Source organism: Coptis chinensis, chromosome 9 (genome assembly GCF_015680905.1).
Source record: "Coptis chinensis isolate HL-2020 chromosome 9, ASM1568090v1, whole genome shotgun sequence".
In the NCBI taxonomy this organism is placed as follows: domain Eukaryota; kingdom Viridiplantae; phylum Streptophyta; class Magnoliopsida; order Ranunculales; family Ranunculaceae; genus Coptis; species Coptis chinensis.
This window is the reverse complement of record NC_141464.1, coordinates 6,312,501-6,326,540: the sequence shown is the minus strand read 5'-3', so window position 1 is coordinate 6,326,540 and position 14,040 is coordinate 6,312,501. Positions and strand designations below refer to the sequence as shown.

General features: G+C 40.3%; 1 pseudogene; it reads right to left on the bottom strand.

Annotated features, from left to right (window-relative positions):
- Nucleotides 1–8,326: 8,326 nt before the first annotated feature.
- LOC147474579 (18S ribosomal RNA) lies at nucleotides 8,327–9,481 on the bottom strand (annotated as a pseudogene).
- Between the last annotated feature and the right edge of the window lie 4,559 nt (nucleotides 9,482–14,040).

Sequence of the window (14,040 nt, the reverse complement as noted above, 5' to 3'; positions counted from 1 at the left end):
AGGATGTCATGGAAGTATGCAAGAATAAGTTGCTTAGATTGGAAGGCTTTAACAATTTAAAACACGAGAACAGTTATTAAAACTAGCAAAAATGTTAAAACATTGGAGAAAAGCAGGAAATTCCAATCTTACAAATTCATTTTGTTTGTTGTTAGGCTTCAGGATTTAGATTACTATATTTGACAGATGACATGTACCCAAATAGTAGAAACTACATGGACTTTTTGCTGCATACCTAAGTTTGAACCTAAAAATAGTAATGGTTTGACTGCTGGTATATTGTGTCCTCATGTCCTACTTCCTATATGTCACTGTGTCAGACACCAAACTCATACCCATTTCAAGGTGACTTAGGTTCTAACTGAAGAATGTATAGTTGATGTAAATAGCAGTTGCTATTTATAGTAATGCACGGACATACTATTTATAGTAATTTCAGGTTTTAGTTTGTTCAATTGTTTTAAGAAGTCCTATTAGTTTTAGTAATTGCTTTCTAGTTTTCTTATTGGCTTAGGATTTCTTGTTAGTTGCCAATTAGAGTTAGTTTTCTATTTGGATTTGGAAGCCATAGATTATTATAAATAAATAAATAAAGCCTTAAGCCATCGATTTCTATTAGTGTTGATGCGAGTGCAAACTTGAGTGTTCGAGGATTAATTCCCGTTTATCCCCTATTAAGCTGAGATGATTCTAGGGTTGATTTATTTCAATTGAGTGTTATTTAATTATGTTTTGTTTAGTGTTTTCTTTAACTTTGAGTTTAGTTTTATGTTAATTTTAATTGGTGTTCATCTTACTTATTGCTTGGGTGAGTAGGTTTAGTACTTCCACTTCCAACAAAATGATACAAAGCATATGGTGGTAAAATATACAAAATTCTAGATTTTACCCTGCCAAGAGCACATTGTCGAATATTATAGTTTCAACATCGGGGGCATGAATTGCATTTTTTATTTCTCAAACTTTGCCGGATCCAATATATGTCCTAGGGTTTTGGAGTAACAAGTCTGCACACATTGTAAATTTGTAATGCAATCAGAAATACTAACTGATAAGAAAATCTCCTTCTCGCACCTAAAAAGTCAAAGAATACCTAAAAAGGAAAACAAGTACATGCATACAGCCACAAATTATTTTCATATTCGACAGCAGTAGGCTCTTTACTATGAATTTGAAGAAGTGAGAATGTAAAAATAATAACCGGAAAATATATCTAAAGCCTACAAAAAACTAAAATGGATATAAGTATATAACTTAAATATAAGACTAGCTACTAATATCTTAAACAAGTCTATGCTATTTATTTTGACTTCTTAAGAAGTGAGGATGTCAATAATAAAAAAAAAGAAAATGATAACAACAACGATGCCTATAACATGAAGAAATCTACCGCCACTTCCACAAATACATAGATTTTTAGCTTATATCATAAAATTAGAATCAAATCATACAAATACTAGCTCTGTGTATAGTAGGCTAAGGGGATAGATGCAGTAACAACAAAAATTAAACAAAAACATGGCATTAGGAAATTGAAGTTGAAGTGTATGTGGTGGACATGGTCTAAAACATCATAAACATTGCCAATATAGTGCCAATGTCCATCAATTTCTGGTCCACCCACTACTGATATAATAGTAGACATCTACGATACCCGCATACATCAAAATAGGTGGCATATGTTGTCGGTTACATCAATTTTCATGTAAAATTGCATGTCCATGCCATGTCAAAGGCATGTCCCCCTATCTGGGTAGCATTATAGGACTAGGTACATATTTATATTTTTGACCTAGTCACATAGATCGCCATTGTGACATTCCAACAATAACATACCCTATATGTTTGATTTTGGACATTTAACTCACTTCTGAGATGTAGAACCAACAACCATAAGGCCTGCAAGTGTTAGCTAGCTGAGCTAACTCTTTGATTGATTCTTTGATACCAAAGAAAACATCTTGCTTAGCTTTTCTTTCAACCGCAACGAGGTAGCATTTTTTTGCAAATACCTGGCGAAAAAAATGTAGTTCTTTACACCACTAATGGTCATCAAAACACTCAAATATCCAAAAGCATAAACGTAATTAAAACCGCATAACCTGAATTCCACCATATTTCCAAAGCCGACCTCTTTGTCTACCCACTCTTTTTACACTTACTCAATAATAATTCTCTCTGCTTACTTTTACCAGTATCAACTAACTTAGAAAATATCCACACATTGATCAGCTCCCAAATGTGCATTTTATTACCCTTACATTACTGCATTACAGCCCTTCTTACGTATAATGAAAATACAACTCATAACTTTTATTGTCTTTTCCAGGTTACAGAGCATTTCAGACCACTTATCATAAAAACTACATCTTAGCACCAAAAAGAGCCTTATTTACGCTTATTATGAAGACTCAAAGCTGCTATGAAAAAGTGTTGAATAAGTCAAAGTCAAATGTCAAAGGTCAATGACTTAAAACCAGAGAACTAAAAGTCACGTCCTTAACTCAGAAGACTAGAGATGGATGACCTTGATACAAAAGAAGACTTGCTCAAAACCTAGGTTAATCAAGAAGATATGAAAAAGCAAAAGCAAAAGCAAAAGCAAAAAGCAAAAACATAAAGCAACCATGGTAAGGTGTCTTGATTGTAGAGGGAGAGAGCAAATCAGACTTTTGTAAAAGTAAGGGTATAAAAACCCAAAAGTAGGAGGAGAGAATGCACCTAGACTTATTCTAGTGTCATGTAGGAGTAGTGTAGGATTTATTTTTCAAGTTATTTACATTCAAATTTGTTTTACTTTTTGTTCTTTAATTCAATCAAAATATTTCTTTCAAGTTTATGTTTTTTAATTCAATCAAGTTATTTCTTTCAAGTTTATGTTTTCAATCTTTCAATCAACAAGTTCTTTTCAAGTTTTCTTCAATCATTCAAGTTGTTTCTTTTCAAGTGTTCAATCAGTACAAATAGAGTCCATGAAACAAGTTCTAAAAGCTAAAGAATAATACATTTTCTCCTTCACAACTCCCATTATATCTAAGTTCTAAACAATTTATGGTGAACCTCAACTTTAATACTCTTTCAAAAAACTTACTACCATAATCAGCAACTTCAAATGGTGTCGCTGCCTGGGATTGAAAGAACATGGATTCTTGGTTGAGGTCTAAGGAGGGAAGCACCATTCTATCCTTTTCATTTTTTTTTTGTTTTTTTAAATTTCGTTAATATATTTCGTTATTTTGCAATACTGATCTGTTTTATTTCAAATCCAGGTTCGAGGTTCAACTCTTTGGAGAGGAGAGAGTACATTAGAAGCTGTTTGTTTTAATTAACCCGAACCAATGGCGACCGCCTGCGCGACAGGCTAGGCACTTTAGGACACTTCACTTCCATTTTTTCACAGTTCAATCATTTTTGATGTGCGGTTGTAACTAAAGATCCAAATGTTGTAATAGAATAGTTTAAATCAATGGATTTTGTTGTGAAAAAAAAAAAGTTTTTGATTGGTTATGTGGATTAGCATGAGTTGATGAGCACTTGGTTGAAATTGTGCAACTTACCAAGGGTTAGAGTTTTCATTGCCTTAGGAAGTTCAAGTGTTCGATGCGAGTTGTGAATCATATGCTCGCGCATTTTGAATCAACTTGGTAATCAACACTCTAACTACGATTAACTCTAGTTAATCTAGTTAATCAATTAGTCTTAGTATTAGTTTAGTTTATTTTTATGTTTTGGGCCATTGAAGGCAAAGTTGTTTAATTATTAAAAACCCGAATTGTGGGTTTTTTAAGTAGACATTTTTTGTAACCAAAAACAGGGAACGCTCGAATAGTTCGGCCTGATTCTCAGATCACGTGCCAACCAACGTTGCCTTCTCCTCAAGTAGCGTGTAAGCACAGCTTGAGAGGTAAATTCTAAACCTCCTCAAAACCCACGTAAGAGGATATCTTGTGTGTTCAAGCATTCTTACGTGATTATTTGAAATTTAATTTCCGCACTGCAATTCCAATTTACGCATAAGGTTGAACTAGAGCCACATAACAACCATTGAGAAGTCATTCGCTAATGTAGATAAATCGGACGTTGCTTGATTCTTGAAGCACTATACCAAACACTCAAATTAAAATCAATCAACTAGAGCCTAAAGTAGTCACGCTCCTCCAGAAAATGACAAAAATATAGCCACGAAGATTTAGAGTAATCAGTTATCAGATTCTGGCGAACCAACTACCTTCCTCACTCCCCTCCCCCAAATTCATCGTGAGTGAGATTCTTGGTAGCACACCACTTGGTGCAGTGATTGCTTACTTTTCTGAGCCGTGTAGTAGATCCATCCTAGTTTTGCACCCAATTGTTCGTTTGAATAGAGCATAATAATCTATAGATCAAGCAAATATTTTCAAAAATTAAAAAAAAAATAAATTTCTACTGTTTGTGCATCATCATTGATTGAGCATTTATGTCTTATCAATATGCATCGCAACCATCATGGAATTACAATGCAAACCCAGAACTTTGTTCTTTTTACGGTAGTCATTATCATTGGTTATCTCATTGTCCATCATATACCGAATTCGAGTCTACTATAGGAAATCCTTACGATTACGAACTCCAGTTTTCAAACTTCCCTAGTACCCCATATACTCAAGAGTTTTCTAATCATGTCGACAATTCATGGAGTTCCACCACAAATAGTCAACTACCATTCATATATCCACCTGGTCAGTCAGAGTATGGTTTCACCCAAAACCCATTGCCATTTACATCACCATCCATATCATATTCATATCCCACTCCACCATCTATCACTGACCAACTTTACCAGGAAATGGCTAAGCAAACAATACTAACTCAGCAAATAGCAACTACCTTATGTTTTCTCCAATCCGATTCAAAAGATGCTATATCTGAGACTAATATTCTTCCCACCAGTCCAGAGCCCAACCAAAAAGAGAAATAAGGTGTTACTATAACAAAGCCAATTGCTAAAGCCCATTGTCCCAACCCCTTAGAAGTACGTAATCTCCATTCTTCTAAGGGCGGTTTTAGGATCAATTATGTGTTAATAAGGGTTGCTCATATCACCATGCACTTTCTTTCTCAACTTAAACCTTATAGATATACCAATTGTCCCTTACTCAACATCATATCATCACCTCAACCAGAAGAATTCTATGATTTCAATATACCAAATGCACCATGGAGGCAACAACCAAATTATACATGGAGTACTAATCCACAAACCCAACCACCTCCAGGGTTCCCTAATCATGTCAAACCACCAAATACATTTAGACAAGGACAATGTACATACAACAATCAGAACAAAACATTGGTTCCATCCCATTTTAACCAGAACTACCAAAATCCACCTAGTTCCACCACCTACTAGTGTCTAATCAGATAAACCCTCCTACTACGTCTTGCATAGTAAATCCCCCAACACATATAACTGAAGCCACAGTCTGACTGGATTGGGTTTAATAAAGAGTCGACACGAAAGTTGCCTAAAATCACTTGTTCCAGTTTGTTTTCAAACTTAGTATTAGAAATCTCAGCTTTTGTATGAGCTATCTTTATAACATCTGTACTCCATTTTTTCAAAAAAAAAAACAAAAAAAATGAAAGGATATAAAAAATGAAAATCTTACATCCTAGAATAACCAAAATGATACTAGACAAACGTATGATTTTATCTTCTTGTAGAAACCTTCTATATGGTTAGAGATTCATTTACATTGAGAAAAACAATTATTATAAAACACACACACACACACACATTTCATATGTGCCCATTTAGATAGTTGTTTATGTACTTTACATTTCGCACTTTTCAGTGTAATAATAATCATGCATGCATGTTAGATTTTCTGCATTATGTATGTTTTCAAAAATACAAAAACCCTAAAACTTCATAGTAGAATAATTACGTAACCTAATAGTATAATAAACCATATATTTCTCGTTCTATATCAAACAACTCACGCCCCAAACTTATTTGGGGGTGACATATTTTCATCATGAAGAACAAAATATATGTGTATCGCCATTTTTTCTCATGTTTCTATGGTAATCTCTTTCCTTATCTCTTCATACTTTGAGGACAACACATATTTCTATTTGGGGGTGATATAGTAACATTTTACAAAAACTAGGCATTTCTTATATTAAGTAATATATTTCTTTCCTTCTTAAATATTTTTCTGTTTAGTACTAAATGTCTTGTTTCCTTTTTCTATGATGAATACAAAATTTAGAAGTCTCATTATAGCAATAGAGTAAGGATTCGTTCTTCGAACTTAGACAAATATGCATACAACAGTTTCTGCATCTTTTCATGAATGACATGCATAAGCATTTGATTGTATATAGCAATGAGTTTCCGAGACCAAGGTTAGAACAATGACGTTCCATATCCTGTGAGAATCTAGCCAAAAGCCTCATTTGAATGATTATTGAGTGATGACTCAAAGGATATCCGGATAGAAAGACCACACGTCCACTTGCTTGATCACCACGCCATATCCTATGAGAGAATTTATTCCCTTTTTTGGATTGATATAGCCAAATAAATATTAAAAACCCAAAAAGATAGTTTTCCTCTAGTTACCCCTTTTGAGCCTTCACCAAAATTTAAAAGCATTTTTATTCTTCACCCTAAATCCTTGACCCGCTACAACACATAATAAAAAGCTTACCTAGCTGACGAGTTGAGAATTGGATGGATATCAGAAAAAGAGAAGAAAATACATTGTACAAAAATAGATCAGTTAGTTGCTTCGAAAAGAAAAGAAAGACCCATCAAAAGCCAAAACTCTAAAAAAAAAAATCAAAGGAGACAAAAAATCGAATCTCCCAAAAGTTCAAAATCAAAAGGAGCCGATATCAGAAACAAAAGCAAAGTAAGAACTCCAACAAAAGCAAAGTTAGAACTCCCGAAGTTCAAAATCCTATGGAGTCACAAAGCCAAAGGGCTAAAAGAATTAGTCACAATTCGAAAGCAAAGAACAAAACGAGATTCTTCTCTAGTTATGAGTATCTTGAAGACCCAATTTCTCACCTTATCAGATTTTTGTTCTTCCCTTCTTTTTTCTTTCTAAACCATCACCCTAGCCCCGTAACTCCAAATAAAAGACCTTTAGCTCAATTAGGAATAGGATAGTGTGATAGTAAGTGGCAAGTGTGATCAATCAACCACGATTTCCTTTGGATGTCATTCGTGTATGTGAGGAATATAAATGCCCACTGCATTTGAGAGAACGAAACTTGAGTGAATCTATCAGAGAGTTTGTGTTTTAGCACATTGATAAGCACCCAAAAGTGTAGTTTAAACCCCTTAATAGTATTCTATTTAGGCTAATTATGTTTACAATAAACGAGAGTTAGTACTATTTACGTGTTTTTATGCATTTCAGGACTTGAAGCTGATTAGGCGACTAAAGACACCATTTTTGCATGGAAAACGAGTCAAGATGATTGCTGAGGAAGTTCTACATTTAAAGCCCAAGATTCATGAAGAAAAACCTTTTTCAAGCCCAGTCAAAGCTAGGAAGTCAAAGTCAATTCGGGTAGAAAAAAAACGAAAAACCATCAGAACTTCAAATGTGCATATCAAGTAGTAAATTACTCTCTCATAGTAAATTAGTTTACAATCTAAACATGCATTCAAGTAGCTAACATACAACTAGTGTGGATCGAACACGACTACTCCTCTATATCACATGATTATAAAGTATTCAATCTACTGTTTCTACATGTTTTAGCACATCATTCTACTATTTTAGAATAGTAATAGTGTTTCTATATATCAAATGGTGCCATTGCCTATCTAGTTCATTTATGCTACGCATGTTTAGGTAGAAAAACTGTTTTTACTATTCAAAAACCAACACTGTTTTCACTGTTTGCAAATTCTTGATAATTTTATGCTACTGTCTGAGTGCATACGAGTTGCGAAACCAACTCCTTGACCGCCCATGACCTGACGCTAAAGAATTTAGCCCTAGTTATTCACCTGTGAGCGCACGCGCGTCTCATATTTGCCTTAACCAAGCGCGCCCCGCACTCTACTTTTAGTCGCGACCCGCGTCCAATTTACTATATTCTGGAGCGCACCGCACCATAGGTTAATTAGCTTAAATTAAACTTTTTATATATGCTGCAATATTATCTCACGAGTACAGTATAGTACTCGTATGCTACCAACAACAAAAATTTAAAAATTAATTTTTCATTTTATACGGTGTATAGAAAACAAAAAGAATTAGGGTTCTCTAATTAAGTAACGTGCACGCACGGACAACATCCCTTAATTCTTAAGTGGCCTGGCCGTTGGTTTAATACAAAATTACGTTCCTTTAAGTTTCAGCCTTGCGACCATACTCCCCGGAACCCAAAACTTTGATTTCTCATAAGGTGCGGAGTCCTATAAGTAACATCCGCCCGATCCACAGTGGTCGGCATCGTTTATGGTTGACTAGGGCGGTATCGATCGTCTTGAGCCCCTGACTTTTCGTTCTTGATTAATGAAAACATCCTTGGCAAATGCTTTTTCGCGGTGGTTCGTCTTTCATAAATCCAAGAATTTCACCTCGACTATGAAATCTGAATGCCCCGACTGTCCTGTTAATCATTACTCCGATCCGAAGGATAGCGTAATAGGACCGAAATCCTATGATGTTATCCCATGCTAATGTATCTGAGCTTGGGCTTGCTTTGAGCACTCTAATTTCTTCAAAGTAATAAAGCACGGAATACGACCCGGCGATTAAGGACGAGGCGCATCGCCCGGTAGAAGGGGCGGGGCGACCGGTGCACACGGAAGGGCGGACCCGGTCGGCCAAACCCAAAGTCAACTCTGAGCTTTTTAAGCTGCAACAACTTAAATATCGCTATTGGGCTGGAATTACGCGACTCTTTGGCACCGGACTTGCCCTCAATGGATCCTCGTTAAAGGGATTTAGATTGTACTCATTTCAATTACGGACTCTAAGAGCCCGGTATTGTTATTTATTGTCACTACCTCCCCGTGTCGGGATTGGGTAATTTGCGCGCCTGCTGCCTTCCTTGGATGTGGTAGCCGTTTCTCAGGCTCCCTCTCCGGAATCGAACCCTAATTCCCCGTTACCCGTTGAAACCATGGTAGGCCACTATCCTACCATCGAAAGTTGATAGGGCAGAAATTTGAATGAACCGTCGCCGGCACAAGGCCATGCGATCCGTGAAGTTATCATGAATCATCAGAGCAACGGGCATAGCCCGCGTCGACCTTTTATCTAATAAATGCGTCCCTTCGAGTCGGGGTTTGTTGTTGCGTATTAGCTCTAGAATTACCACGGTTATCGAGTAGCGGTACCATCAAACAAACTATAAGCGATTTAATGAGCCATTCGCGGTTTCCGCGGTCTGAATTAGTTCATACTTACACATGCATGGCTTAATCTTTGACAGAGACAAGCATATGACTGGCGGGATCAACCCGGTAGCATTCTTTTTTGCGGCGCGCCGCGCGCAGACGGAAGAACGGTCGGTCGCGGAGGCAGGCTATCTATCTATTTCGGGGGGGATGAATGCCGGCGGGAAAAAACCAAAAAAATCATCTTCGCATCACGGAAGGCGTGGATTGCTTGTTGGCCATACTAACGGGGCAACCCGTCGGTTAGGTCACAAAGCACCACGGCGAGTTCGCGATTTCCGCCGTTCGGAAAGCGGTGGGAAAGCAATGACATCACGTAGCAGGCGTTTTGCGACCGGTATGCAACGGGAACCGACCTATTTCAGCGGAGAACTCGAACTCCATTGTTTCAGAAAATGAAGAGAGCGGCAGCACATAGTTAAGCTGCCGATTGGCGAGGAAACCCCTGGCGCACACCGCATTTACCATTTACCACTCCTGCGCCAACACGAACACATCCGATACTACACCCGCCCGTCCATTTTGCATCCGTCCATATTTGGGAACGAACAAACAAAAGGGAAAAGCAAAGGCGACGACCGAGAGATTATTTGCGGCGGCGGCAACCGCATCCCCATGCGCTTCTTCTAGCCTGCGGAACACTTCCTTTGCGGTGTGTTCGCGGGCTAAAAAACAATCACATCGGAGAGGGGGATCAATATCGAGAGGCAACCAATATCAATTCGGGGCGAATCCCCGGACGACCCCGCGCATCTCTGGGCGGCTCGTGTGGAACCCCACGAAGACATTTTCGCAACACCGCTCTATGCTAGTTGCTACTCCTATCTATCGATCACCCATATCGCCCGGTGGACCCATTTGTGTAGCTTGCAACCGCCCGTGGAACACTTTCTTGCGCGTTGTTCGCGAATCTCGAAGGAAGCTAATACATCGAGAGAGGATCAATATCGAGAGGTAACCAATATCTATTCGGGGCCATATCCCCCCATACCATATATATATATAGCGTTTGAAGACATTTACGCAGATGATCTTTACTTGACTTTCATGCGGTATTCTTTACCCGCCTTTCATTTTTGTATGCGTGCCCGCCCTGTGGAATAGGAAGAAGCTTCATTACAATATGGCATCATCGGGGAACCAACATGTGGAATGGAAAGAAATACACATATGGCATCATCGGGGGGGAACCAACATCGAGAGGCAACCAATATCAATTCGGGGCCGAATCCCCGACGACCCGCATCTGAGGCATTCGTGAAAACCCCCACGAAGACATTTTGCAACACGCTCTATGCTAGTTGCTACTCATATATCGATCACCCATATCGCCCGCCTGGAATTTGTGTAGCTTGCATTTAAAGCTTGGAAAAACCGCTGTGGTGTGGAAACACTTCCTTGCGCGTTGAATTGGCAATCAAAAACTAATACATCGAGGGAGGATCAATATCGAGAGGTAACCAATATCTATTCGGGGCCATATCCCCATACGCCACATATAGGGCGGCGTTTGAAGACATTTACACGAACATGATCTTTGCTACACCGCTTTCATGCTATGTATGTGCCCGCTATCGATCACCAATTTATGCGGCTTAAAAACCAATTTTGTGGAATAGGAAGAAACTTCGCCCGTGGAACATATTCATCATTGCGTTGTGTCGGAGGCAACCAATAAGGAAGGGCTAATACATCGTGGGAGAGGATCAAAATGGTGAAGGAAACCAATATCCCCGGGGCCATATCCATATACATGGGGGGGCATATATAAGCGTTTCGAAGACATTGGCAACATGAAATTTTTGGCAAAAACTTAACTTTCACACCGGTATGTGCATAAAATGCATGCGAAAATTCAAAAGCCAATTTGTAATATGCGGCTTAAAACCGCTGTGGAATAGGAAGAAGCTTCGTACACAATACACATGGGGAATCATCATCGGGAACCAACATCGAGGAGGCAACCAATATCTTTCGGGGCGGGGGGGGTGGGGGGGGCCAAAATGGTGAATGAAGGTGAAGCTTGGAGCCTTGGAACCTCAAAACTCTAAGCTGGGGGAGGCGGTTGCAAGCAAAAAGGTGGAGGCTGAAAGCGAGGTGCAAAAAAATTTAGGTAAAAAATTTAATTTATAATTTGAATTTGGAATCAAAAAACGAAAAAAAAAATCGGGCGAAAAATTGATCAAAATGGGCAAAAATGGGTTTGGTGGTGAAAAAAATTGAAAACGATCATTGAAACCGTCGAAAAAAAAACCGTCGGTGGTGGTGGTGGTGGTGGTGGTGGTGGTGGTGGTGGTGGTGGTGGGGCGGTGGTGGTGGTGGTGGGTGGGTGGCGGCGGCGGTGGGTGGGGTGGTGGCGGTGGTGGTGGTTGGTGCCCCGGTGCTTTCGGGGTGGCGGTGGCAACATCGGGTGGCAACATGGGACATCTAGTCGGGGCATGCCGGCGTGATGCATAAGCGTGATGCATGCACATTTTTTTTTTTTAGCACATTTTGAGGGGCAAGGGACGAGGTGGCCGTTGGTGGCACCATGGCGGAGGTGGTAGCATCGACCGGCAACTTGGGACGTCTAGTCGGGGCGTGCCTACCCGACGTGATGATGCAGCAAGCGCTTCCACGCGCGGCAGCACATTTCGGCACATTTTGGCACATTTCGGGGTTTTTTCGGGGGCGGTGGTGGTGGCGCCGGAGGTGGCCACCGGTGGTGGCCGGTGGTGGCATAGCGGCGGTGGTACCTTGGCAGCCGGTGGCAACATCGAGTGGCAACATGGGACGTCGTCTAGTCGGGGCATGCCTACCCGACGTGATAGCATAGCATAGCGCCTTGGCCCTTGCGCGCCTTGGGGAGGGGAGTAACTATGCTATGATGCCTTCCCACAAAAACTCCTCCCCCCCTAATATAGTCACTTTTTTTCCACTATATTCAAAGGGAACATTGAATGACCACGAACTTTTTACGGTCATAACTTCCGGCTCGGATGTCCGTCGATCGGGGGGTGTTTTGATTTGGGGTGTTTTCAAACGTAGAGCAACATAAGAAAACAATTGGAACCATTTGGAATGGTTTGGACATTCATTTTGAGCAAAAAAAACGACTTTTTGGGGTTTAGGTGTCCGGTGGTCCGTTTGTCGTTTTTTTCTTTGTTTTGGGTCTATTTTAGACTAAAAAGAGTAATCATGTGGAACTAGACCAATTGGAAATCATTTAGTGAATTTGAAATTTTTTGGTCGTTGGAAGGGTTAATGGGGCACATCGGCGGGCATCAAGCGCGTGCAAGCGTCAAAGCATAAGCGTCCAAAGCGTCCAAATCAAAGCGTCAAAGCGTCCGTCGTCAAAGCGTCCAAGCCCCAAGCGTCAAGCGTCCAAGCGTCCAAAGCGTCCAAAGCGTCAAGCGTCAAGCGTCCCAGCGTCCAAGCATCAAAGCGCCAAGCATCAAAGCATCCAAGCCATCAAGCGTCAAGCGTCCCGCGCAGCGCATCGCGTCCGTCAAAGCATCAAAGCGTCCAAGCGTCCAGCCCAAAAAAAGCGTCAAAGCGTCGCCCAGCGTCAAAGCATCAAAAGCGTCAAGCATCAAGCGTCAAGCGCATCAAAGCGTCAAGCATCAAGCAAAGCGTCAAAAAGCGTCAAAGCATCCAGCGTCAAAGCATCAAAGCATCAGTCCGCCATCAAGCGTCAAATCCATCCAAGCCAAGCATCCAAAGCATCAAAGCGTCAAAAAGCGTCCAAGCATCCAGCATCAAAGCGTCCAAAGCATCAAAGCATCAAAGCATCATCAAGCATCAAAGCGTCCAAAGCGTCAGCCAAGCATCAAAGCATCAAAGTCAAGCATCAAGCATCAAAGCATCAAAGCATCAAAGCCATCAAGCATCAAAGCGTCAAGCATCAAAGCATCCAAATCAAGCATCAAAGCATCAAGCATCAAAGCCGTCAAAGCATCAAAGCATCAGCGTCAGTCGTCAATCATCGCATCCAAAGCATCCAAGCATCAAAGCATCAAGCATCAAAGCATCCAAGCATCCAAAGCATCAAAGCATCCAAGCATCAAAGCGTCCAAGCATCAAAGCATCAAAGCGTCAAAGCATCCAAAGCATCAAGCAAAGCATCATCAAAGCATCAAAGCATCAAATCCAAGCATCCAAAGCATCAAAGCATCAAAGCATCAAAGCCCAGCATCAAAGCGTCAAAGCATCCAAGCATCAAAGCATCCAAAGCATCCAAAGCATCAAAGCATCCAAGCATCAAAGCATCCAAAGCCCAAGCATCAAAGCGTCCAAAGCATCCAAGCATCAAAGCCAGCATCAAAGCGTCAAATCAAAGCATCAAAGCATCCATGAATCAAAGCGTCCAAGAATCAAAGCAAAATCAATCCGCCATCAAAGCAAGCATCCAAGCGTCCAAAGCATCCAAGCGCCAAGCGTCCAAAGCGTCAAAGCATCCAGCGTCAAGCATCAAAGCATCCAAGCGTCCAGCGCATCAAAGTCAAGTCAAAGCATCCAAGCATCCAAAGCAAGCATCAAAGCGCCCATGCATCAAGCATCAAAGCGTCCAAGCATCCGTCCAAAGCATCAAAGCCAAAGCGTCAAGCGTCAGCGTCAAGCATCAAAGCGTCGTCGTCCATCAAGCAAAG